This window comes from Gracilinanus agilis, chromosome 6 (assembly GCF_016433145.1).
Source record: "Gracilinanus agilis isolate LMUSP501 chromosome 6, AgileGrace, whole genome shotgun sequence".
Classification (NCBI taxonomy): Eukaryota; Metazoa; Chordata; class Mammalia; order Didelphimorphia; family Didelphidae; genus Gracilinanus; species Gracilinanus agilis.
In genome coordinates, this window is record NC_058135.1 from 67,536,326 (window position 1) to 67,562,814 (window position 26,489).

Consider the following 26,489-nt stretch of genomic DNA (forward strand, 5'->3'; position numbering starts at 1 on the left):
AGAACTAGAGCAATATTTAACTATAGAAAACAAGAGGGTTTCAAGAAGAAAGTATTTTTGGAAAAAAAGATTAAAAGTGATAAATGTAACTAGGAATTTGAGAAGAATAAAAATGGTAGGAAAAAAATAGGATTCAATGAATAGGACGTCAAATTCAAAACTCATAGGGTTGTGAAGGAAGAAGTCAAATTAGATGGGATCAGAAATAGAAAAAAGGAATAGAAAAAGAAAGCAGAAAATGATTATAATGTACTTACCAGAAAAATAAAAAAAAAACAGAATTGTTTGGGAAGTAACTAGAAGAGAAGTGATACCTCCATTTTTTTTTTTTTTTTAATTAGGAGACTGGTACATGTCTGAAAGTAGGATTAGAGATTTTAAATTACAAGCTAAGAAACACACTATACCCTCATTTCCATTTAATGGAATCCTTTTTCTCCTTCCAGGTGGATCTCAAGCACCACCTTCTACACAAAGCCTTTTGCGATTTTCTACCTGCTAGGAAACTTTCTTCCTAAGAATTTTGAATTCAAATTCCTTTTATTTATCAGATTTTATTGTCTACTTAAATGCATGTGTGGGTGTGTACATGTGTTTGTGAGGAGGTGGTATTTCCCATTTGGAATCGAAGTTTCTTGAGAGTAGTTGGTGGTTTTGATTTTGTCTTTGTTACCTAGCACAATGTCTGTTACTGCAGAAGCAAATAAGAAATTCTTACTTATTGAGAAAAAATTTAAATAATAGAATTATAGGAAAGAGGTTTAGTAATAGGGGTTAGTGTAATATAATTTTATAATTATAATTTATAAATAAGTCAAATGAACTCCAATAAGGCTCACCTCTATGTCTCGTCTGTTTCTAACCATCAGAAACTTTAGAACATCATTGTAAGAATATGTATGACTTCCTGGTTAAGATGGTGGCAGAGTAAAAAGCAGCGCTTAACCTCTCCTAACCTGAAACAAACAGGACTCCTCAAGGGGACATAAAAACAAATCCAGACGAACAGAAGGACCCCACAACAGGGTGAAGCATGGAAGTACGTGGAATTGGGACATTCCCATGCTATAAAGGGGTGAAACAGCTCTCATTAATTCGCGGGCTGAGCAACCCTCACCCCCCCCCCTCACCCCCACACACACCACCTACAACGCCAAAGCCAGCTCAAGAGAAATAGAGCAAGTTTGGGGCACCCATTGAGTCATTGGCAGCTCCAGGGCCTGTTCCTGAGAGCAGCAAGACTTAGGACTCCAAAAGGCTAAAGAACGCACACGGACCTTGAGCCCAGACACAGAGCAAAGGCGCGAGCAGAGGTGGGACACAGGCCTGCACTTGAGTGAAGGCTCTGAAACCCTGAGTGGGGAACCAATGCAGATGGGTATACGACTGTGGAAGCAGCGCCCTGAGACTTGTAAAGGAACCTCCGGCAGAGGATCAAGCAAGGGGGACCACCAGGGGGCTTGACCTTGAGAAAAACAAGACCTGAGTCAGAGAGAAGATAAACTTGAGAATGGGCTGGACTAACAATGGCAACTCAGAATCAGGAAGTCCAAAATAGAAAGATTAACAACAAGAAGAAGAAATATTTAACACTTGACAACTTTTCCACAGAGAAAATCCAGACAACCGAGCAAACAGAAGAGGAGAACAAACAAGCATCCGGACCCTCCCAAAATATGAAAACTGGTCACAAGCACTTGAAGAGTTCAAATATGAGATGACGTAAAAGTTGGAAAAGATTTGGCTAGAGAAATGGGAAATAGCTCAAAAGGAAATCAGGAAAGAAAATAACAGTTTAAAAGGCAGAATTTCACAATTGGAAAGTGAGGCTAAGAAATCAAATGAACTGATAAGCAAATTGAACACCAGAAATGACCAGATTGAAAAGGAAAACCAAAAGATCATAGCCGAAAACCAGTCCGTAAAGGCTAGAATTAAACAATTAGAAGCTAATGATCTCTCAAGAAAACAAGAACAAATAAAACAAAGTCAAAAGACTGAAAAAATAGAAGGACACATGAAATGTCTCAATGAGAAAGTGACAGACCAAGAAAACTAATCTAGAAGAGACAATTTGAGAATCATTGGACTTCCAGAAAAAAAACAAAAATTAATAGAAACTTGGACTCCATATCAAAAGAAATTATTCAGCAAAATTGTCCTGAAGTTCTAAAACAAGAGGGCAATATAGATATTGAAAGGACCCATAGATCACCCTCTACACTAGACCCAGAAAGAGCAACACCCAGGAATATAATAGCCAAATTCAAGAGCTTTCAAATAAAAGAAAAAAATCTTACAAGAAGCCAGAAAGAGACAATTCAAATATCAAGGAGCACCAATCAGGATCACACAGGATCTGGCAGCCTCCACGCTAAAAGAACTCAAGGATTGGATTATGATATTCAAAAAGGCAAGAGAGCTGGGTCTTCAACCACGGATCAACTACTCATCGAAACTGACTATATGTATACTTCCAGGGAAAGTATGGGAATTCAACAAAATTGAAGATTTAAAAGTATTTGCACAAAAGAGACCAGGACTAAATGAAAAGTTTGATATCCAACTACAAAAATCAAGAGAAACATAAAAAGGTAAATAAGAAACAGGGGGGAAAGAAAAAAAACTCATAATTTTTAAATTTGCCTTTTTAAGGGCCTCAGTAAGATCTAATTATCTGTATTCCTATGTGGAGAAATACTATGTATAATTCTCTGTAGTGAACTCTATTCACTATTATAGTATTCACTATTATAGTAATCAGAAGAATAATTCATAGGGAGAGGGTGGAATAATAAATGGTCTAAGTTGATATGGGGGGTGGAAAAGAGGGGGTGAATAGTAGGGGACACCAAGAGAAACTTGAGAGAATGAGAAAAATAGGATATTCTATTACACACAAAGAAGGCATAGGAAGGGGAGGGAACAAATACTATTATAAGAAGGAGAGGAAGAGAGCATTAAGAGGTAATATTTAAACCTTACTCTCAGTGTAATCAACCTGGAGAGGGAAGAGGAGCTATATTATCCATTGAGATATAAAACTCTATCTAACCCTACTGAGAAAGTCAGAAGGGATAAACCAAAGGGAGCAGAGGAGTGGGGAGGTTAAAAAAGGGAGGGGAGAAGAAGGAGGAGGTAATTTATTAGGCCTTTAAAACTAAAAAGGGGGGAATAATAAGGGAGGGGATAGAAAGGGAAGTTAATCAAGGGAGGGGATAAGGGATAACTGCTTAAAGGAAATCACTGGTTTAAAAGGAAATATTTTAAGAAGAAGGGGTAGGAATAGAGAAGGATACAAAAATGTCAGCAAATGCACAACTTATAATTATAACTCTGAATGTGAATGGGATGAACTTGCTCATAAAATGGAAGCAAATAGCAGAGTATATTAGAAACCAAAACCCTACCATATGTTGTCTACAAGAAACACATATGAGGCAGGTAGACACACACAAGTTTACGGTTAAGGGCTTGATCAAAATCTTTTGGGCATCAAATGAGAAAAAGAAGGCAGGAGTGGCAATTGTGATTTCTGACAAAGCCAAAGTAAAAATAGAAAAGATTAAAAAAAGACAGGGAAGGTCATTACATCCTGCATAAAGGCAGTATAAACAATAAGGAAATAACACTGCTCAATATGTATGCACCAAGTGGCATAGCATCCAAATTCATAAAGGAGAAACTGGCAGAGCTCAAGAAGAAAGTAGATAGTAAAACCATAATAGTGGGACATCTAAATAGTCCTCTTTCAGATCTAGATAAATCAAACCGAAAAATAAATAAGAAAAAGGTAAGAGAGGTGAATGAAGTCCTAGAAAAATTAGATTTAATTGATATGTGGAGAAAAATAAATAGGGACAAAAAGGAATACACCTTCTTTTCAGCTGCACATGGTACATTCACAAAGATTGACCATGTAATAGGGCATAGAAATATTGCAAACAAATGCAAAATAGCAGAAATATTAAATGTAACCTTCTCAGAGCATAATGCAATAAAAATAATAATTACTAAGGGCACCTGGACAGGAAAATCAAAAACTAATTGGAAATTAAATAATATGATTCTCCAAAACCAATTAGTCAAAGAAGAAATCATAGAAACAATCAACAATTTCATTGAAGAGAATGGCAATGATGAGACATCCTACCAAACTCTGTGGGATGCAGCCAAGGCAGTACTCAGGGGGAAATTTATATCCTTGAGTGCATATATTAACAAATTAAGGAGGGCAGAGATTAATGAATTGGGCATGCAACTTAAAAAACTAGAAAGCAAGCAAATTAAAAATTCCCAGACAAAAACTAAATTAGAAATACTAAAAATCAAGGGAGAAATTAATAAAATAGAAAGTAAAAGAACTATTGAATTAATAAATAAGACTAGAAGCTGGAATATTGAAAAAACAGATAAAATAGACAAAGTACTGGTCAATCTAATAAAAAAAGAGGAATGAAGAAAACCAAAGTGACAGTATCAAAGATGGAAAGGGAGACCTCACCTCTAATGAAGGGGAAATAAAGGCGATCATTAAAAACTATTTTGCACAATTATATGGCAATAAATATAACAATTTAGGAGATATGGATGAATATTTACAAAAATATAAATTGCCTAGATTATCAGCAGAAGAAATAGAATACCTAAATTAATCTCATATCAGAAATAGAAATTGAACAAGCCATCAAAGAACTCCCTAAGAAAAAATCTCCAGGGCCTGATAGATTCACCAGTGAATTCTATCAGATATTCAAAGAGCAACTAATCCCAATTCTATACAAATTATTTGATATGATAAGCAAAGAAGGAGTCCTACCAAATTCCTTTTATGACACAAATATGGTACTGATTCCAAAGCCAGGGAGATCAAAAACAGAGAAACAAAACTACAGACCAATCTCCCTAATGAACATAGATGCAAAAATCTTAAATAGAATACTAGCAAAGAGACTCTAGCATGTAATCAAGAGGATTGTCCACCATGATCAAGTGGGATTTATACCAGGAATTCAAGGATGGTTCAACATTAGGAAAACCATTCACATAATTGACCATATCAACAGTCTAACAAACAAAAACCACATAATTATCTCAATACATGCTGAAAAAGCCTTTGACAAAATACAGCATCTATTCCTATTGAAAACACTGGAAAGTATAGGAATAGAAGGACCTTTCCTAAAAATAATAAACAGTATAAACCATCAACAAGTATCATATGCAATGGAGATATATTAGCAGTATTTCCAATAAGATCAGGAGTGAAAAAAGGATGCCCATTATCACCTCTACTATTCAACATAGTACTAGAAATACTAGCAGTAACAATTAGAGAAGAAAAAGAAATTGAAGATATCAAAATAGGCAATGAGGAGACTAAGCTATCACTCTTTGCAGATGATATGATGGTCTACTTAAAAAATCCTAGAGAATCAACTAAGAAGCTTGTAGAAATAATCAACAACTTTAGCAAAGTTGAAGGATACAAAGTAAATGCACATAAATCATCAGCATTTCTATACATTTCCAACACATTAGAGTAGCAAGAGGTAGAAAGAGAAACACCATTTAAAATCACCCTAGACAATATAAAATACTTGGGAATCTTCCTACCAAAACAAACACAGAAATTATAGGAAAACAACTACAAAACACTTTCCAAACAAATAAAACTGGATCTCAACAATTGGAAAGCCATTGATTGCTCATGGGTAGGTTGAGCTAACATAATAAAAATAACCATTCTACACAAATTAATTTACCTATTTAGCACCATACCTGTCAAACTACCAAAAAACTTCTTTACTGAATTAGATAAAACTATAACAAATTTCATTTGGGATAACAAAAGATCAAGAATATCAAGGGAAATAATGAAAAAAAAGTGAAGGAAGGGGGCTTAGCAGTACCAGATATTAAACTATACTATAAAGCAGCAGTCATCAAAACAATATGGTACTGGCTAAGGGACAGAAGGGAGGATCAGTGGAATAGACTTGGGGTAAATGACATCAGCAAGCTAGTGTATGATAAACCACCACACCAATGCAACTAACAACACCAATGCAACTAACAACAATTGGGAAATAGGTTTTGATTAACGTCCCATGTTAAAACCAGTGGAAATGTGCGTTGGATATGGGGGGATGAAGGGGGTTAAGGGGAAAGTAGGAGCATGAATCATGTAACCACGTTAAAAATGAATATTAATAAATGTTAAAAAATTAAAAAAAGAACTTCATTGTAACTTATGATGAAATTAATGTTTTCATGTCAGAGACAGCAGAATTTTGTCATAAAAAACATGCAGGTAAATATAATATTTTTTACATTTAAATGTTCAAAACTTTTCTTAACCTAGCCTTCGCCTGCCTTTCCAGTCTTTACTCCCCACAATTCTCTTTGATCTATGGCACTGGCCTCTTGGGTATTCAATAATTAGACATTCCATCCCTCAACTGCAGGCATTTTCCCTGGCTATTCTTTATGTTTAGAATATTCTCCTTCTTTAACTCTACCTACTGACTTTCCGCTTTTCCTTTAATTCTTAAGTATAATCTCATCTTTTAGTAGGAGCCTTTTCCAACACTTTGCTGATTCTTTGCGTTTCAATATTTCCTCTTGAACCTGTCCATATCTTTTTTTTTTGTAGATGTTTGTTTGTATAATTTCTCCTCCATTAGATGTGAACCTTTTGAGAACAGAAATTATTTTTTGTCTCTTTGTATCCTTAGCATTTGGTACAGAATCTAGGACATATTAAGAACTTAATAAAAATATTAGTTGATTCTAGCTCTTAATCTGTGATGCTCTTCTAATTTCAACACACTAGGCTGATAATTGTTATCATTTCAGTGAGAAATCATACAATTTCAATTCAATATTAACTAAATCAATTTAAAATATGTTCATATTTTAAAATTAATGAATCAACACTACAAAAAAGCATTCCTAAGTCTTTGGCAATGTTTGAAAATTTTGCTTTATGTGTTCCACTAGAAACTGAATCCTCTGTATAAATTTTGCTGTTTGACTTATACAAATATAATGCTTGCATGTCAGGTTTGGCAGAATCTAGTGACATTAAAATATGTATATTTATCAAAAGCGATACAAAAAATGTTCTCCTTATCATATTCACCCTCCCATTAAGTTTTGTACCAAGATGAGTGCATGAATTTCCTACATCTAAATCTGAGACTCTGTGTCATAAAATGTAGCTAAATTGCAAGCAAAATGATTTACATCCTCTTATGGGAGAACAAGAGACTTAAATGAATGTTAGACTCTTATATGTCATTTCATTTCTCTAAAACTTGAAGCAAATTGTCATTGATTTTGTATAAGTAAGGGCATTAGAATTTCATTGAGAGGGAAATGGATGAACTATTTTTTGATACATAAAAGCAATGAAATAGTAACATACCTTAAGAAATGAAATATATGAAATTAGTAGAGAAAATGGTAATATAGCTTTTACAGCTTTGGGTAGGAGAGGAATTCCTAAACAGACAGAAGATATAGTCAATTACAAGAAGTAAAAAGGTAATTTTGTTTATTATAATAACTGTGATTATATGAACTAAATACTTTTTCCTGAAATGAAATTAATGCATTTAAAACAAAAAAAGAGAGATATTAGAGAAGAGAATGGCCTATGTCAAATTTTGTCAAAAATTTATGACATGTCAGCTTATTATAGCTAAATTGAAAGAAGTTTATAAGCCCAAATTATTTACCCAATAGATAATGTCTCCAAGAATAATGACATATATTTCTCAAAAAAACTGCCAGCTATTAATAACCACATAAAGAAAAGCACCAAATCACTAATCATAATAGAAATGCAAACCAAAACAATCCCTAAATTTCATCTCACAACCAGAGAATATTGACAAAAGTAGATCAAAATAAATGAGAATAGTTAATGGGGAAGGGAAATACTGTCTTGTTACTATGTGATCTGTGAGTTAGTATAAACATTTGGGAAAGAAATTTGAAATTATAGAAATTGTAGCTAAAATATTGATACTTTGATCAAAATATTATTTTGCTAGATGTGTGCCTAAAGGAGGTTATTAAAAACAACAAAAAATTACTGTTCGTACCAAATATTTATAGAAGGACTTTTTAGAGTAGCAAAGAACTAGAAAGTAGATATTAATTTATTGGAAATTGCCTAAACAATGTTAAAGACATTTTATGGGACATAATTATTGATGAAAATTATGACTATGATGAATATCAAGAACCTTATAAATTGTTAGATGAAGTGATACAAAATTAAATAAGTTGAAATGGGAAAAATAAATAGAGTAATATAAATGGCAAAATGGCAATATATGCAGTAATGCAATAGATTATCTACTGACTAAAGCAATAGAAATAAAAATAGCAATAAAAATTAATATTTTGAAGTTATAAAAAACTTTTTCCCAAAAGAAGAAATATGAAAATAGACTTTTCTTCATTAATTTATAGCTATAAAGCAGATTTAAATGCAAAACATTACATACAATGTCAGTTTTTTCATCTGTTTTGCTGAATTTGTTCTCCTTAGAAACTATTCATTATAAGTAATAATTATGAGGGAAGGGTCAGTAAGAGAACAAAGAAAGGAAATCTAGCAATACAAATATAAAAATGTATATGTGTGTAAATATAAGCAGGTATATGTATACATGTATTTAATATTTGTATACTGGACCGATGTATAGTGTTTATGGTATGTTTATATGGAAAAATTAAAATTTTAAATTCTATTTTTCTTCCAAACATTTTTTATTAATCTAGAGGAGCATATAAACATTGTGATCAATTAATTCAGAGTGAATTAATTAGTTAGGAAAACAATTTTCACAACTAAAACAATATAATAACATAAGCAAAAAATGATACCAATAAAGAAAATAGGAAGGAGGTAGGGGCAGTGGAGAACAAGAAAGAACAAGAACAAAAACAAAAATATGATTATTTTATCCTGAAATATTCAGGATTAGTAAGATGATGGTATGGGGCACAGGCAGTTGTTGGGGAAAAAAATCCCAATTTCTGGGGCCCTTCATAGCCACCAATTACATTAAGTCTCTGACTGGAATGCATAGACAACTATTCTTCTCTTGACTCTGATAAGCCAAACATTCAGAGATTATATTAATATACACTTAAATAGAAAACTGTGTATGTCTAAATTTCCCTGTGATTCCAACAAGACTTGAAGCAAGCATAGACAGTTTCTCTTATGTTTAAATTATTCCTCCTCAGTTCTCGAGCCATGATGGGAGACCAAAGCTCACACAAATCATATTAGATTTCAATGAAACATTAAAAAAGGTTTTCTAACACATATTTATTTTAAAATTCATAGCTGTTAAAAGAACCTGTTTAGTCAAAGAAATTGTACAGCTGGCTTCTACCCTGAAGATATTCATTCATATAGGCGTTATATGAATGCATACACAAATGTGTAACACTTTAATCTGGTTTTAAGTTTGTAATATCTAATAATAATAATAATTTATTGGCAATATTAATGTGAACAAAACATATTTGTAAGTTATAATACATTGATTCAAGAAATATTTAAGATGTTTTTAATGCATGATTTGCCCAACTCCATGTCTTAAGCAAATCTGCTTCTCTATCCATTGCATCATCTAGCTATATACTATATATGTGTGTATATAAAACTACATGTATATATGTAAATGTATACACATATGCATATTTAAATATCTGTAGATAGATATTTTCTCTACCTCAGTGATATAGTGGTAATTCTTATAGAACCAAGGCAAAGCCACTGAAATGTCCCATGGTGTGATCTTCCATTCTCCCTTCATCATTACATATTTTTCAACTTAGTCCCTATTTTCTATATCTCATAAAACATTCAAATTAAAATTTTCAGAAACTCATTTTATCAGTACCAGGATCCCTAATTACTTTCCAATGATAGCTGTCTAATACAATAAATTAATCAAAACTAATGAAACAGGCCTACAATGAACACTGGGGTTCTCTTCAACCTTCTAAGCATCATAAATGTAACATAACCAAGGCTTTCCAGAAATAATTATTTTTAAGTGAAATAAAGAACTTGAAAGTGGATTTTAGATCAGTGAGGAAAACAATTTTGCCCTCCCCCTATTAGAGCTTCTGTTTCCCTTCATATCATTCATAGAGGTGGTGAGCTGCTCCTGGTAGGAGGGAAAGATGGAGTAACTGTCATCACAACTAAAGAGAGTAGCAATTTTACTCTCCTTTTTCTCCCCTCAATGTGCCAGAGTCCATATGTTTGTGTAACACAACAAAACTGACTTAATCACATGTATTCTAAAGCCAGCACACAAATTACAACATCAATGAATAATAGTACCAATGACCTTGGTGTATGAAATGCAGACTGTTAGATGCTACTGCAGTTCACAAAAATGATTTAGTCAGAGGCTCAAGTAATTGTTATCTTCTGTATACTTTTTTCCCATTCGGCCCAGAAAAGGGCTCATTGGCAGAGAACCACTGCTTGTCAAATGGTCTTACAAATAAGCTTCATCCACAATATCAGCCTAGCCATCCATTAACTTCCACACTGAAATTTACTCTGGCAGTTATACAGAATTTCTCTGTGCTATTTTTCAGGACATAAAGAAAGCCTTTTTACACCACAATGCTTTATGCCTTTCAATAAGTTTGAGCAAACGATATGTCATGCAAACTCATTAGTTGTCTCAAAGTACAACTGTAAAATCCCTAGCATAAGCCTTTAAAAAAACTTCATAGATTTAGAGGAAGGGCCCTTAGAGGTCATTGAGGCCAACAGTTTAATTTTAAAAATGAGGAAACTAAGACCCAAAGATTAAGTGGTTTATTGAAGATTAGATCACACAACCCTTTGAGTCAGGATACTCCAACTGACTCCAAATCTAGTCCTTATTCCATTGTCCAATGCATTGGAAAAGAACTTTGAGTAGTATGAAACTGACATCATAAGATTTAGTGTCAGGTATATTATTTTGTCACTTTTTTCAAAACCCTACATATGTTGGGTTTTTTCTTCTTATCCTCAAAATTAATAGAATTGGTTTAAATTCTTTCTGCCTCAGAACACAAAAAAGATATTTTTGAAAGTTGTCAAAAGTGTAACGATTATATGATGTTTCGTGGCTTTCTTCTATTTATGTTCTTTCCATCATTAGAATATATCAAAATTATTTTAAAATATATTCAAAATAGAGTTTTTGTATACATATCTACTTGGTTGAATTCCAAAATCATGTTGCAAATCAATAGAAAAGACAAGAAAAATGAGTAGAGGACTGGTTTTCAGCCCCATTCATTGACTTGGTCATTAAATCACACTAGAGTTCCTGAGAGATACAACTCAGATAAACTGTTGGGCATGCTGGCAATAGATTTTCTGCTTCAGATAGATACAATTCAATAAAGATTTATTAAGCTCCATACAACACATTACATGCTGGGCATGCAAATAAGGAAAATAAAGACTTCCCTGGCCCTCTAAGCGCTTATAATCTAATGTGAAAAGACAACCATAAACACATACACATGAAAGGACACTGGAAGAGGTTGGGGAATCTTGTTTAGTGGAGTTGAAGCTAAGCAAAGCAGCAGATAAAAAGTGTATAGAATGAATTGGAAAGTCCAATTCCTAGCTACAATAAAGGAAAGCTTTTCACATGTTGAGTATACAGAACTGAGTCAATCATGAAGCTGATGAGATTTGAGCACCTGGTTCTAGAGTTGAAACCAAGCAGAGATACAAATGGAAATTAGACTCAGACTAAATTTATCTCAAAAATATCTTGAAAAATGGATTATCTAGACTTTTCTTGGAGACTCTCCATGATAAGGACAATCTACCAAGTCTTCATGGAAGGTCATTACAATACTTTAGGATAACTAAGGTTTAATAAACCTTGAAGCATTAGATGAATGCTAAATATTGTTGTTATTCATATTTTATTATTATTCATGACATATTATGTGCACAGATATGTGGATACCTGGACAAAAAGAATCCCCCTTCTAATATATAAATGCTAGCTATCATCATAATCATCATTATTAATTACATATTATGTACAAATACCTTGGAATATGAGGACATAGCATCCCAAGACTTAGAGAAACAGGACATATGCCAGAAAACATGATACCCTTATGATAGGAAAATGTGTTTGGAGTCCCTTTTAATAGTAACAAATTATTTGATCAATTACATTTAATTCATTTTCACTTTGCAAAAAAAAAAAAAAAGCAAAAAAAAAAAAAAAAACCTCCATCTCCAACTTAAATTAAATGCCTCCAGATGCTGTTAGTGGGGCAAATCATTCAGAGAGGACATGTAGAGAGGATCATCTCTCAAGAGATGGAAGGGATCTAGAGATTATCTAGTCTATCCTTCCTTTTTATAAATGAGAATACTGAGGGTAAGGAAAGTGACTTGCCATAGAGTAACTGGTAGTGTCAGAGGACTGGGTATAGACACCTAGACCCCCTAACTCCCCAACTGATTCTCTGATTCCTAGAGACAATCCATCAAGACAATGTAGCTCAACAGGACTAGTTCAAGCTGGTTTAAAGCTTTCAAGAGCCTGGATGAACTTTCCAATGGTAGCTTCAATTTTCATCAACTGACATCAATTTGTGTCAGAGGGTAAGATTTTGCTCTTGATTGTGTCTGTTCCACTAAGCTAAGCAACAGTCTCCAATCAATGTTCTTGCCATCTCAAAGTAAAGATACTCAACTTTTACAGACAAAGCCTGCAACTGTCTTAATTATTTGCATTATTATTCAGAAAGAAGAGCTTAGGTTCAATGACTATTGTAGTGCAAATTACAGAGCAATCTAAGCTGCCTGTCTCAGGCTTTACTACCTTATTATTATTTAGTAGCTCTCTAGCAATGAACTCAGAGATCATGCAAATGTGTTCTTTGGGAAAGTCACTATGTAGCTGAATAATTTGTCTCAAAGGAAGTCAACCCTTATGTAGAATCACTCATGAAAATTATTTATCAAAGCTTTTCTTTAAAAAAAAAAAGCAAGTTTCTGATTATATTGAGACCTACTTTACCTCTGACAGAAAGCCTATCAGGAATGCTATTATTAAGCCATAAATGCCTGTATTAAAATATGTTGTCTATATGTTACTGTATTACTAATTCATGTTATGGTTCTGTACCATTGGCTTTCTAATATTTCATACCATAAACAAAACTGCAATAACTACAGCAAATTAAAGCATGATACATTTATTTGAACTTCAGAGCCAACAAATGTGCCCTCCTGGCACTATATCCAGGCAAGTTATTTTGCACAGATACGAATGAATTCAGTGATAGCACAGTCATTTATTTACCATATGTATTCCATACACTCCCTTCATACAGACTGATAGCTATTTTAATTGGTCAGCAATTCATACTGTTACAAGAGTTGGCTATAATACATTTATAGCCTGTTTCATATGTAGCAAATTTATTCCTCAATTTTCTTTTATTGAACATTGTTTCCTGTATGAATTTTCCCATATTGTTTTTACAAATTTCTTTGCTTTCTGGATAGACTTTCAATTCTACAAACACCAGTGAAATTGTTAAGGATGGGAAATACTTGGGATATACCTATTTGGACGAGTACTCTGTCAAGTTAGGTCAATCCTGGAGTGAAATGAGGCATTTATAGATCATTCAATTATTAACAAAAGTTAGTTTAGCCACCAAATAGAAAAGCTATTTATTAACAAAGATAATCTAACACTTACTCAAGGTTAGATGTATCTCCCCTCAACTCTATCTGGAAATGTATCTAGTAGAAGGATAGGACATAGTTTCTGTTGTGGTCTTGAAATATGCACCAATTCAATATATGGAAGATATATTGAATATAAAATCAAAAGACAGGTTCAGATCCCATCTCTATCAGTTATTTGTCTAACTCTAGAAAAACTAATTTCCTCCAAACTTTTAATATATTAGATTTATCTGGATATGTTAATATAAAGATAAATATAAGTTTCTTTAGTTAGTTAATGCAAGTAATATTTTCACACAGATGAAGAAATATGTCCCAGAGTAGTTAAGTGGCTTCTTAACAGTATATTCACATTTGGGTGAAGGGTTGGAATTTATTTCCTGATTTTTAGTATATCCTACATTGTTACATAGAAAATATTTAATGAATGCTTGCTGATGTAAAGTCTTTGGGGCAAGAAACACTGAATCATTAACTCATAAAGTGGCAGGATCAGAATATCCAAAACTGATTCCCTCCTTACTGTGAACTTGAGGCACTGAGGTCCCCCTTTTTCCTTACCACAGTCCTACAATGGGTCTAGATAGAATGTAAATAAAAAAATAAAATATAATGGAGTGGTAATACTGGTAATGATTCTAGTAATAGCCTTAGAAAAATCTGTTCTTGGAGATTGATGACAAATCAGACACAGCCTCTAGCAAAGAGAAAAATAATGGAAAGTAGAAAAGTAATGGCCTCTTGTCAAGGACAGTTTTGGACACAAAGAGATATGATTTCATTCTGAATGCTAAAGAGAAGAATCATGTGTATTTTCTAAGAAAATGTGATTTTGGGGAGAAAGCCTTGCAAAGCACACTTCAATAATTAAGTGAATCCTTGATCTAATTGTCATGGGTAATCTCTCTACTGATATACATAATAGCCAAGAGACACCCTCTTATCCTGTGTATTTTTTTTTCTTGAGTAGTGTTTTAATGTAAAAGAGTAGTGAACATGAGAAAAGGCTAAAACACATTTCAACTTTTGGCTTTGTTGGTTTTTACCTTTGTGATCCTGAACAAATTGTTCATTTCTCTAAGGTTTAGTTTCATGATCTAGAAATTAGAGATGATGAGGCAAATCACTAGAAGCACCTACTTAAGGACACAACATTAGACCTGCAAACATTGACTCAGAGTAATTTATCGGCAGCAATAGAGCCTGTAGCCTTGGGTCACATGCCATGTCAGAATTCATATAAAATAAATAAACAATATATAACTTTTGGTGTTCTTCACCAAAGAGCTATAGAAGAGAGCATCATAAGTTGGGGCACCAGTCATCTTGGTTTGTGAGGGAAAGGGAAGTTATTGGAAGCAGTTGAACAATGAGGAGAGAGAAAGTAGAAGCTGACAATTTTATGTCAGTTCATCTTATTTTTATCTTTCACTATTTCTAGTATTGAGCCCAATCATCTCAAATATTGAGAGAGCATTTGTGCCCCAAACCTTGGAACTTTCAGCATATTACCTAAGCACACAATACCACCATTTCAATCATTGTTCTAACTCAGTTTCTTCTAGGTGTTGTGTAGATGGAACTTGCTCCCCAGAACTATCTTACCCAGCATTCTATTTGCATCCTTATGTTATGTGTGTACACTAGGTGTGAACGCACTAAAGAGAAAATTTTGGTGTAACCCTGGCCCTCTCTCTCTCTTCTTCCCAGAATGGGTCTATGGAGGCTGAGGGGGGGGGGGAGGGGAGAGCTTGGCAGGAAATTTTACTCATGTGGTCATACTTAAACTTTATACTTCTATTTCTTCTACTTCAAGTGATTACTAATAAATCTTATAAAATATAATGCTTAGAGTTATTGATATTTATTTAAATCTTACAGTGTATTAGTCCATTCTTTTTCCTTAGGTATATTAGATAAGTAACTGCAAGCATTCATCAGTGTTCCTTTCTGTGCCCTGTAAAATAAACTGAGAACTGAGGGTAATGTGTTTGAAATTTTTAAAGGCATTATTGAATAAATATCAGAACAGATGAAGGATCAAACATATTTATTTTCTTCAAGATTACCCAAGACATATCACAGTATCTTTAACAAAAAAAGAGATTTATATGATATGGGTGATTAAATAATTTTATTTGATTTTTAAAATTTTCTTCAAATTCTTTTCTTGTACAAAACCAAAAATTAATAATCATCACAATTATTTACATTCATTTTGGATCAACTCAAACACAAGCATAATTTGATTATATAAAATAAATATCAGGGATCTAAGGAAATAGTTTGCAAGGATAAAAGGAAGAAGGCTATGTTTATTGGAATAAAATAAATTAGATCACAGATTTATATCTGGAAGTAATTTTAGATCCTATTTAGTTCTAATTTTTTATTTTTTTAGATTTGGAAACTAAAGACCTAGAGAAGTGAAGAAACTTTTGGACAGTTACTCAGGTTAAGTGGAAGAGCTAGAATTTAAACCCACATCCTAGTATCATCAATTTAGAGCTGCCATGGATATTTGAGCTCATTTGTCACAGAAGAAGATTCTGAACACAGAAATGTTAAGCAAATTGATCAGGGTCATGCAGTGAGTACATATATGAGGCAAAATTAGAACAGAATATTCCCTAACTATAAATCCAGTAATCCATTCACTAAGGTATCAAGTTCTTCTGATTCCAAACCTGACATGCTCTTTTCTCTGGAGCACCCTGTCTCCCATGAGTCCCAATTTCAGATTCAGTTCTCTAAATTGTCTGACTGCAGCAATTTGATTCAGTTGCTTTAAAGGTCTGCTTCTATCTAGAAGGTAATTAGTCCCTATGCATTACTTAAATGATGTACTATTTAATCAAGGTTTCAATTTCACTTAGTGCCTCTGAAATCGTGTTGAAAATTAAAAAGGGAAATTTACAGGTTTACTCCACAAGGAGAAATATTCCAGAAATTGATTAAAGTTCTTTCATTCTAAATTACTAAAATCTCTGTAAAGATTAAGTAATTTTGAATATCCAACAAGACATGAAAATGGAAATGACATACTATTGGAAATGCTTTTGCTGATGTTATACTAATTGTTTTCCTATTTTTCTCCTATTAATTTTTCCTCTGCGAGATTTTGGGCAATTAAAAGAATCAAACATACAATGAAAAGAGATTTTTTGAGGGAGATTTACTGAAGGGGAAATTCAACCAACATGTCTTAAAATTAGAGTTACTAGAGAGCTGGAGCTGTAATACCAATTCTGAATTAAGGGGGTGTGACATTTTCTGGAAGATTAATTTAACTAACTGCTTGAAAGTAGACAAAGACCAAATAACCCTCATTCCTTTAGTCTTCTTCTTTCACTGAAATAGTGAGGGATCATCAAAATTATGGGATATGTGCGCAAAGATGTAGACAGGGTTTATTTTATATAATTTGGCTTTGGTTAGTATTTTTTACATTTAGATATAGTAGACAAATACCAATGAATAGCAAATGGATTCATCATCTCCCCCTTCCTTCCCTCTATAAACATACATTACATTCTCTGAAAATAATGTGTCCAAGCTAATAGAAAAATCACATTATTTTAGACTATTTCCATGCATTGTTTTAACAGTCAATGCTCAAAATGTATAACATTTGCTCAGAAACAATATGATGTGCATTATCGCCTCCATTAAAATGTGAGCCTCCTGAGAAGAGACAAATTTATTGTTTTATGGGTATCCTTAAAATTTGGCATATTGTTTGCTCATAGAAAAAAATTATTTGGTATTTCATACTTTTATCCAATGACCAGAGACTAGTTAACATCCTGGAAGAGCTAAATCCAACCCAAACTGCTAGTCATGCTAAAAATGGAAGTAGAAAACATTACAGAGATACTGCAGTAAATGGAAATATAGTTTGTAGTTTCTCCAGTGATGCAAAAATAAGCAGTTGGAAGAGCTAGTTTATTGAGCTCACAAAAGCTTCCTTTCGTGGAGCCTTTTTGGATTTAAATACTTAGAATGAACATAAGTAAATAGACTATTAAATCAGGAAGGGTAATTTCTCTACCAATAGTGTTGAAAAGGATGAAGTAGAGAAATCAATGAAGAAATGAATGAGATTGGAAAAGATATCTCCCTCTAATGCAATAACAGGTTTGAGTCCCTCAACCTGGTTTAAACTGTCTTCTAAATGCTTTTACCTGACTTTGGTCACTGTGCATGCTATACCTCCTGGAGCCACAGGAGAGAGTTCGGTGAAAGGTAGATGCCAAAAGTGGATGAGAAACCCTCAAAAAAGTTTCCTCAGCAAATCCTCAAATGAGAGATGCTAGTTTGTTCTGAACAATCCATATATACACATATACATACATGGACAGTTTTTTGTATCTAAATGTGTAGTTAGAATGTTCTACCCCAGGAATACGTTTCCCAGAATTCCTTTAGTATTACCCAGCATCCTTTCCATGTTTGTATATAGTTGTGGGGAACCCTGACTTCTCTCTCTTCTCCCGTGTGTGTGATTGGGAAACTTGCTTTTTCTTTACTGAGGTTGCTAATTTTCCTTCTGCTTCAAGTCATTATAAATAAAACCTTAGGGGGGCAGCTGGGTAGCTCAGTGGAGTGAGAGTCAGGCCTAGAGACGGGAGGTCCTAGGTTCAAACCCGGCCTCAGCCACTTCCCAGCTGTGTGACCCTGGGCAGGTCACTTGACCCCCATTGCCCACCCTTGCCAATCTTCCACCTATGAGACAATACACAGAGGTACAAGGGTTTAAAAAAAAAACAATAAATAAAACCTTATAAAATTATAATACCTGGAGTATTTGGATATTAAATTTAGTCTCACATATATTCATACCTATATATACATGTATATATACAGATATATACATCTCTGTATAAAATATACATTTTATATCTTTTTCAGAATTGTATATGTATATATATAAACATAGTGCAAAGCTATATAAATATGTACATATGTATATACATGTATAAATACACACACATTTTTCTCTCCTAACTCACCTTTGTATTTTACTTACTATTCATCAAGACGAACTTAGGAACTATTGTTGATTTCTTCATTTAATTTTTCTACTTCCTCCTTTTTGACACAAGTTTGTATTTGAGCTGTTTTTCTTTAAATAAATGTGTATATATGTATGTCTTTGAAAATAATCTAGGGCTAAGAAGTAAAAAGTAATATCAATTACTCAGAAGTATCACATTCTCATTTTCCTTTTTTTCAAGAATAGAGTTGGTAAGCTCTGGATGTGATAAGTCCCAGGTATACATATATCACAATATAAAATAGTAATATCAATTTTGAAAAAGTTCAGTGGAGCAGTGGGTGCTAGAACAGGAATTAAAAAGACCCATGTTCAAATTCCACCTCAGATATTAATTTATGGCTTTGTGCAAGTTACTTAATGTCTCATATTTTAAGTGTCTTCATCTCTATTGTACAAATAATAGCAATTACCTCAGGTATTATGAAGAACAAATGAAATTATATATATATTGCTTTACTGCCCTTTAATCACTGGATGATTGTCATTATTATTATCACCAATATTACACATAGAAAAATGAAAATAATGTTAACTATAATGAAAAAATCTGGCTATCAATGTGGGGGTCATTTATCTTTCTTCTTCTATTCATTTCATCTCTTCCCAGTCAGATCATTGATTAGGACAAAGGTGAAAACATGCTAGATTACAAGAAAGGATTAAGATAAGATGATAAGGTATATGATAACAAAATTGGGGACAAATCCTTGTTCTATATTGCATAAATAATTGATCACTTCTAGGCAGACGAATGCAAACTCTAGATGTTATATACAGAGAGAAAAAGCCTTCACATATGTTAGTCAATTCCTGGCAGGGAATGCCAATGTTAGCATATTAGGCGACCCCTAATACATTCTGCCAAAAAATTGGAAAATGAGGAAATGTTCTTCCATTGGGGAATGGCTGAACAAATTGTGGTATCTGCTGGTGATGGAATACTATTGTGCTCAAAGGAATAAAGAACTGGAGCAATTCCATGTGAACTGGAAATACCTCCAGGAATTGATGCAGAGTGAAAGGAGCAGATCCAGGAGAACATTGTACACAGAGACTTATACACTGTGGTACAATTGAACATAAGGAACTTCTCTACTAGCAGCAATGCAAGGATCCAGAGCAAGGCTGAGGGACTTATGAGAAAGAAAACTAGACACATTAAGAGGAAGAACTTTGACAGGAGAAACACAGAAGAAAAACAACTGCTTGATCACATGACCTGATGGGAATATTATTGGGAATGTAGACACTAAACAATAACTCTAGTCCAACTATCAATAATATGGAATTAGATCTTAATCAATGATACCCATAAAACTCAATGGAATTGTGCATCAGCTACAGGGAGGTGGGAGGTTTGTGGGAGAGGGAAAGAACATGAAACATGTAACTATGGGAAAGTATTCAAAATTAAAATTAAAATTAAAATTAAAAAAAATATCTTCTGCCAGAGGGCTGCTTTGCCAAACACTGCTATGGCCAGGTACTGCTATTTCCAATAGCCCTGAGAGGAGCCATAACCATGTATAGAGATATATGCATACACAGACACAATACATAAAGGTCTGTATGTGTGTGTTTGGGTGTGTTCATTCTGTGCAAATTTTGACCTATGTTATCATTAAAGGATTTGGTAATAACACAAGTGAAGTTTGAGCATTATATGGATACAGTCAGTCAAGGTTCATTTATTAAGTGACTAATATGTTTCAGGCAATGTGGAAAGTGCTAGAAATACAAATAAAGACAAAAGGAAATCCTGGCCCTTGAGAATCACAAAATTTAATATAAAAGATGACATGTAAATATCTGTGCACAAAGAAGCTATATAGAAAATACATATGAAGAACAGTAAACATGATGCCTCAGATTTATACTAAGGAGAGTAATTTATATGTCAACAAGATATGGGGGGCATTGTGAGATTCAAAACGGATAATTTGGAGTACAATAAATTGAAAAGGTTTTATACAAATAAAGGAAATGTAGCCAAGATGAGAAGGAAAGCAGAAAGTTGGGGATTTTTTTATAGACAGACTGTCAGATAAAGGTTTCTTATCTAAAATATATAGAGAAGGTTGTCAAATTTATAATAATAAAAGCTATCCCCAACTGATAAAAAAGGAAAAGATATTAACAGACAATTTTTGAATGGAGATTCCAAATCCATATATAGATACAAGAAAAAATTATCTAAATCACTACTGATGACAGAAATGTAAACTAAAACAATTCTGAGATACCATCTCATCAGATTGGCTGAAATGACAAAAAGAAAAAATGACAAATATTGGAGGGGATTTACAAAAATGGTGACCCTGATACATTATTGGTATAGTGAGGCACTGATCTGATCATGTCAGAAAGCAATTTGGAACTACATCTGGAGAGTTATAAAACTATGTATACCCTTATACTTATCTGGGTCTATTTCAAAGAAGATAAGGGAAGAGGGAAAAGAATTGATATGTTCCAAAATATTTCTAGCATCTCTCTTTTTTAAAAAAATTAATTAATTGATTAATTTAGAATATTTTTCCACTGCTACATGATTCATGTTCTTTCCCTCCCTGCTTCACTCCCTCATCCCAGAACTGACCATTTGGTTAAACATTTATCATTGTTCAAAACCTATTTCAATATTATTAATATTTGCAATAAAGTGATCATTTATTTTTTAATAGAGTGATCATTTAATTTCAAAATCCATAATCATATACCTATCAAACTATGTGATCAATCATATGTTTTTCTTCTGCTTTTCTACTCCCACAGTTCTTTCTCTGGATGTGAATAGCGTTCTTTCTCTTAAGTTCCTCAAGATTGTCCTGGATCATAGTATTGATACTAGTAGAAAAGTCTGTTACATTTGATTATGTCAGAGTGTATCAGTTTCTGTGTACAATGTTCTCCTGAGTCTACTCCTTTTGCTCTGCATCAATTCCTGAAGATCTTTTCATTTCACATAGAAATCCTCCACTTCATCTTTCCTTTCAGCACAATAGTATTCCATCACCATCAGATACCACAATTTGTATAGTCATTCCCCAATCGATTGACACTCCCTCAGTTTACAATTTTTTAAACTACAAAGAGCACTGCTATAAATATTTTTGTACACTTATTTTTTCTTATTAATCTATTTGGGGTACAAACCCAGAAGTGGCAATGCTGGATCAAAGGGCAGGCAGTCTTCTAAAGTCCTTTGAGCATAGTTCTAAATTGTCTCCAGATTGGTTGGATCAATTCACAGCTCCACCAGCAATGTATTAGTGTCCCAATTTTGCCACAACCCCTCCAACATTTATCATTTTCCTTTACTGTCATATAGGCCAGTCTTTTAGGTGTGAGGTGTTTTGATGTGCATTTCTCCAATTCTGAGAGATTTAGAACATTTTTTCATGTACTTATTAATAGTTTTGATTTCTTTATCTGAAAACTGCCTATTCATGTCCCTTCACCATTTATCAATTGGGGAATGGCTTGATTTTTTGCACAATTGACTTACCTCCTTATAAATTTGAGAAAATGTACCTTTGTTGGAGGTTTTCGTTAAAAATATTTTTCCCAATTTGTTGCTTCCCTTCTAATTTTGTTTGCATTGGTTTTGCTTATACAAATCCTATTTAATGTAATGTAATCAAAATTATTCATTTTACATTTTGTGATATTCTCTATCTCTTGCTTGGTCCTTGGTCTAAATTCTTTCCTTTCCCATAGATCTGACAAGTATACTATTCTATGTTCACATCATTTACTTATAATTTCCCTCTTTATATATGCCATTCACCCATTCTGAATTTATCTTGGTATAGGTCAGTGGTTCTCAAACTTTTTTGGCCTACTGCCCCTTTTCCAGAAAAAATATTACTTAGAGCCCCTGGAAATTATGAAACTATTTATTGAACTCAGAATAGAATGTAACACAAAAAAAGTGTGGCCATCAACGTTCCACTGGACCACTGCAGTACCCACCAGGGGGCAGTGGCGTCCACTTTGGGAATCTCTGGTATAGGGTTTGAGCTGTTGATATTAACCTAATTGCTCCCATATTGTTTTCCAATTTTCCCAAAAGTTTTTGTCATAAAGTGAGTTCTTGTCCCAAAAGTTGGAATCTTTGGCTTTATCATATACTGTCTTCCTGAGGTCATTTGCCCCTAGTCTATTCCACTCATCCTCCCTTCTGTCTCTTAATCAGTACTATATTGTTTTGATGATCACTGCTTTATAGTACAGTTTAATATCTGGTACTGCTAGACCCCATCCTACATTTTTTCATTATTTCCCTTTCTATTCTTGATCTTTTGTTCTTCCAAATAAACTTTGTCATTTTTTTTTCATTATTTTGATTTTCTTTTATAGACTCTTGCTACCTTGTGAATTCTAATTTTTAAAGACTGAATTTCATCCCTGGCTTTTTAGGCATCCTTCTCCTTCTGGTCTGTTTTTCTTTGTAGGTCATCTTTCATTTTCTTTGCATTGTTTTCAAGGTGGTCAATTCTAGCTTTCAAGACACAATTTTCTTATTCATGTGTCTCTGTTTCCATATGACTTATTTTGCTTTTTAATTTCTTTTCCTAATTGTCTTCCACCTCTCTTAATTGTTTTTGGAATTATTTTGAGTTCTTCCAAAGCCTGTGTTCAATTTTCTGTTGTTCCTACATTTTTCTTGGTATTCTTTGGTCCTCTTCTGCATACCTTTTAAATTGAATCAAGCAGGAGGATCCCATTGTTCTGTCTCGTTGTTGGATTTGGTTTTCTGCCCTCCTTGAAGAGTTTTGTTTTTGATTGGTATGGAAGGGTTTTCAGAGAGGAATTGACTTTTACTGCTTCTAAGCCACCATCTTGAATCTGCCCCTCTGGCTGCTCTCTGTGTTGGCAAAGAACTGGAAATTGAGGGTATGTCCATTAATAGGGGAATGACTAAACAAATTGTAGTATGTGATTTTGATACCACAAGAATTGATGAGGAGGTAATTAAAAAAAAAGCTTGGAAAAACTACCTGGGATAGTGAGCAGTAAAATGAGTAGAACTCAGAAAACATTACATACAGCTATAGATTTAATACTTGAATAACTTATGAATGTTCAAAAACAAACTGAAAAAATGGAAACATGAGAAATATAATTTATAAATGCAATTTAAATATACCTATCTGTGTCCCAAATTATGCCTTCTATTATGTGGTGAGGGGAGGAAGTAGCTGAGAAACTTATAAAAAATTCTGTTAAAGAAATAAATAAGGAAAAATAAAAAACTACAAATAATTAATAGAGAGGTCTTAGCTTTAAGGTGGATTAGGAAAAGTTTTCAGTAGAGGATGAGTCTTTTGTATCATACATGAAAACCACTGATATTACCATTCGTAATGAAATATATGAGCAAGGTATCAGTTGAAAAAAGCAGATTATCTTTTAGAGGATTTCTAATAAACTCAACCTCAGTCAACCTGAAAAGTATAATATCTATCAGATTACTTATAATAGAACATGTCTTTAATCAGGACAAGGAAGATAACGGTCAAAGTCATCATATAGAACCACCATCCTAAGAGCACAGTCTTGGGAAAGAGACCAATAATGGGAATTCCCACTGAACTGTAGAACTCAGAGTTTTATTTATACTTTATGGAGTAGATGAAAGGAAGGGCAATTGACCAATTATTGAAGGCTTAGAAAAGAAAATGTAGCCATAGGCTAGAGTATCCTAGAGCTATCTGGATACAATAGGAGAAACCAAGAATACTAAAAAAAAGGTACTTATGATTTGATTATATCCCCTAATCCCATCTGGGATGATCTATGGGGTGCTTATGGGTTTATTTTTCAGTCCCAAACAAAAGTCAGGCAGGAGATTTCTTGAAAATAGATTATCAGGGACAAGGGTCAATTTGGTATTTCATAAATCAAGATTATCACCTCTTTATTGTGAATATAAAGATGTCTCTCCTGTCCAGAGTGATTTTCATGAATCACTTATTTTAAGAGTCAGTTTCATTAGCTGACAGTCACAATTCATCAACTGTGCATTCCAAAATTTATAAATTAAAATTTTGGCAAACTAATTCAATTAAGCAGAACGAAAGCTCACTATATAGATGAACCAGATACCAAATTTTATTTTAAATGAGAAATTCCTTTGTAAGTGAATATTCAACCTTTATTTATTTCTTCTGCTTTGTAGTGTACAAAGGGCATACATATACACATATACGTCAAAGTAACTTGAATATAGTAGTTATAGTAGTACTTTAAGGTTTGTATCCACAGATCAGCCTGCCCTCACCTCAACCATAGTATTAGCACAGTGCTATTTATAAACATTCAATAATTTAAAGGACATAAGAAGGTACTGAAGTTTCTACATAATGTGTAAGAAGATGATAAGTCTAAAGTCAAGTAGTGCCAGAAGAAGCCATTTTTAAAAAATAATAAAATGAGACTTTCTAAAAGTACCAAGTAGAGATGAATGTAAGACTTGTAGTGGGAATAACAGTTTCATTTTTCTTCATAGTTTAAGGTCTCATCTACAGCTACAAGCAGTTGGAAAATTGCAAAGGTCTGGGGTTGTCAGAGACCAATCTGCATACATGCAAATGAGAGACTAGTTAGCAAGTTATTGGAATACTTAGAGCAGTGATGACAAACTTTTTAGAGACCTAGTTCTAAGATGCTTACCCCAGATTGGGGAGGGAGGAAGCGTTCCCATTGGGTTGCTGAGCAGAAGGATGGGTGATATAAGAAATGTTCTCAGGTATGTGTGGAGAGGGGGAAAGGTGCAGCCCTCTCTAGCACAAATGCCATAGGTTCCCCAATACAGACCTAGAGCATGGACACTCTAAATCTTGGCCCCATAGGGTGCCAGCTATATGCAACCATGGTTCTCCTCATTTTGGGTCATCCTTGTGATGACTTGTGTGGCTCTTTGTGCCCATGTGCTGCATCATATTCCTACTGAGCCCATGCAGTGCTTGAAAATCATGAGGAAACTGTTAGTTTAATTAATATCAATTGCCCCAACTTGTTCTTGGTTCTTTTTCTTAGAGAGAAATACCTGGGTCAGTATTGGCCAGCATCATACACAAACCTATTAACTGTGTGAAGGGGGAAGAGAATGAGGAAAGAAATAAGATTTCATTAAGTGTCACTGTTCTAATCACTTGACAGTGTAAGAATAAATTAGGGATAGTCTGGTTTTCTAGGGTTAGTTGAAAGAAGGGAATTTTGAGATAAGCCCTGGGAAAGGATTCCTGGTAAGAAAGGAATTGTGGGTCTACAACTGAAAACAACTGTACTTCACTTCCCTCTTAGATTTTATCTGAGCTGGGAGTGGGTTTTGTCTCTTTGCCTGCAACTGTAAGCTGAAGGAGGATTTTGCTCTGAGGAATTCTCCCTGGATAGTCAGGATTTCATAGAGAAATCTTTGTCAGCCAGGTAGAGGATTTACTTGGAGAAAACCTATTTCACTGAGTTCAGTTTTCATCTGCCAGTGGTGATCTCATTTTATCACTTAAAAGGAGGAAGAAAATATCACAATAGAATATGTTTAGGGAAATATTCATATATCTATCTCTTTATGCATATATATCTATAAATTTCTCAAATTTTGGTTCTAACAATATGGTCAATGTAAAATGTCTATATATGTAT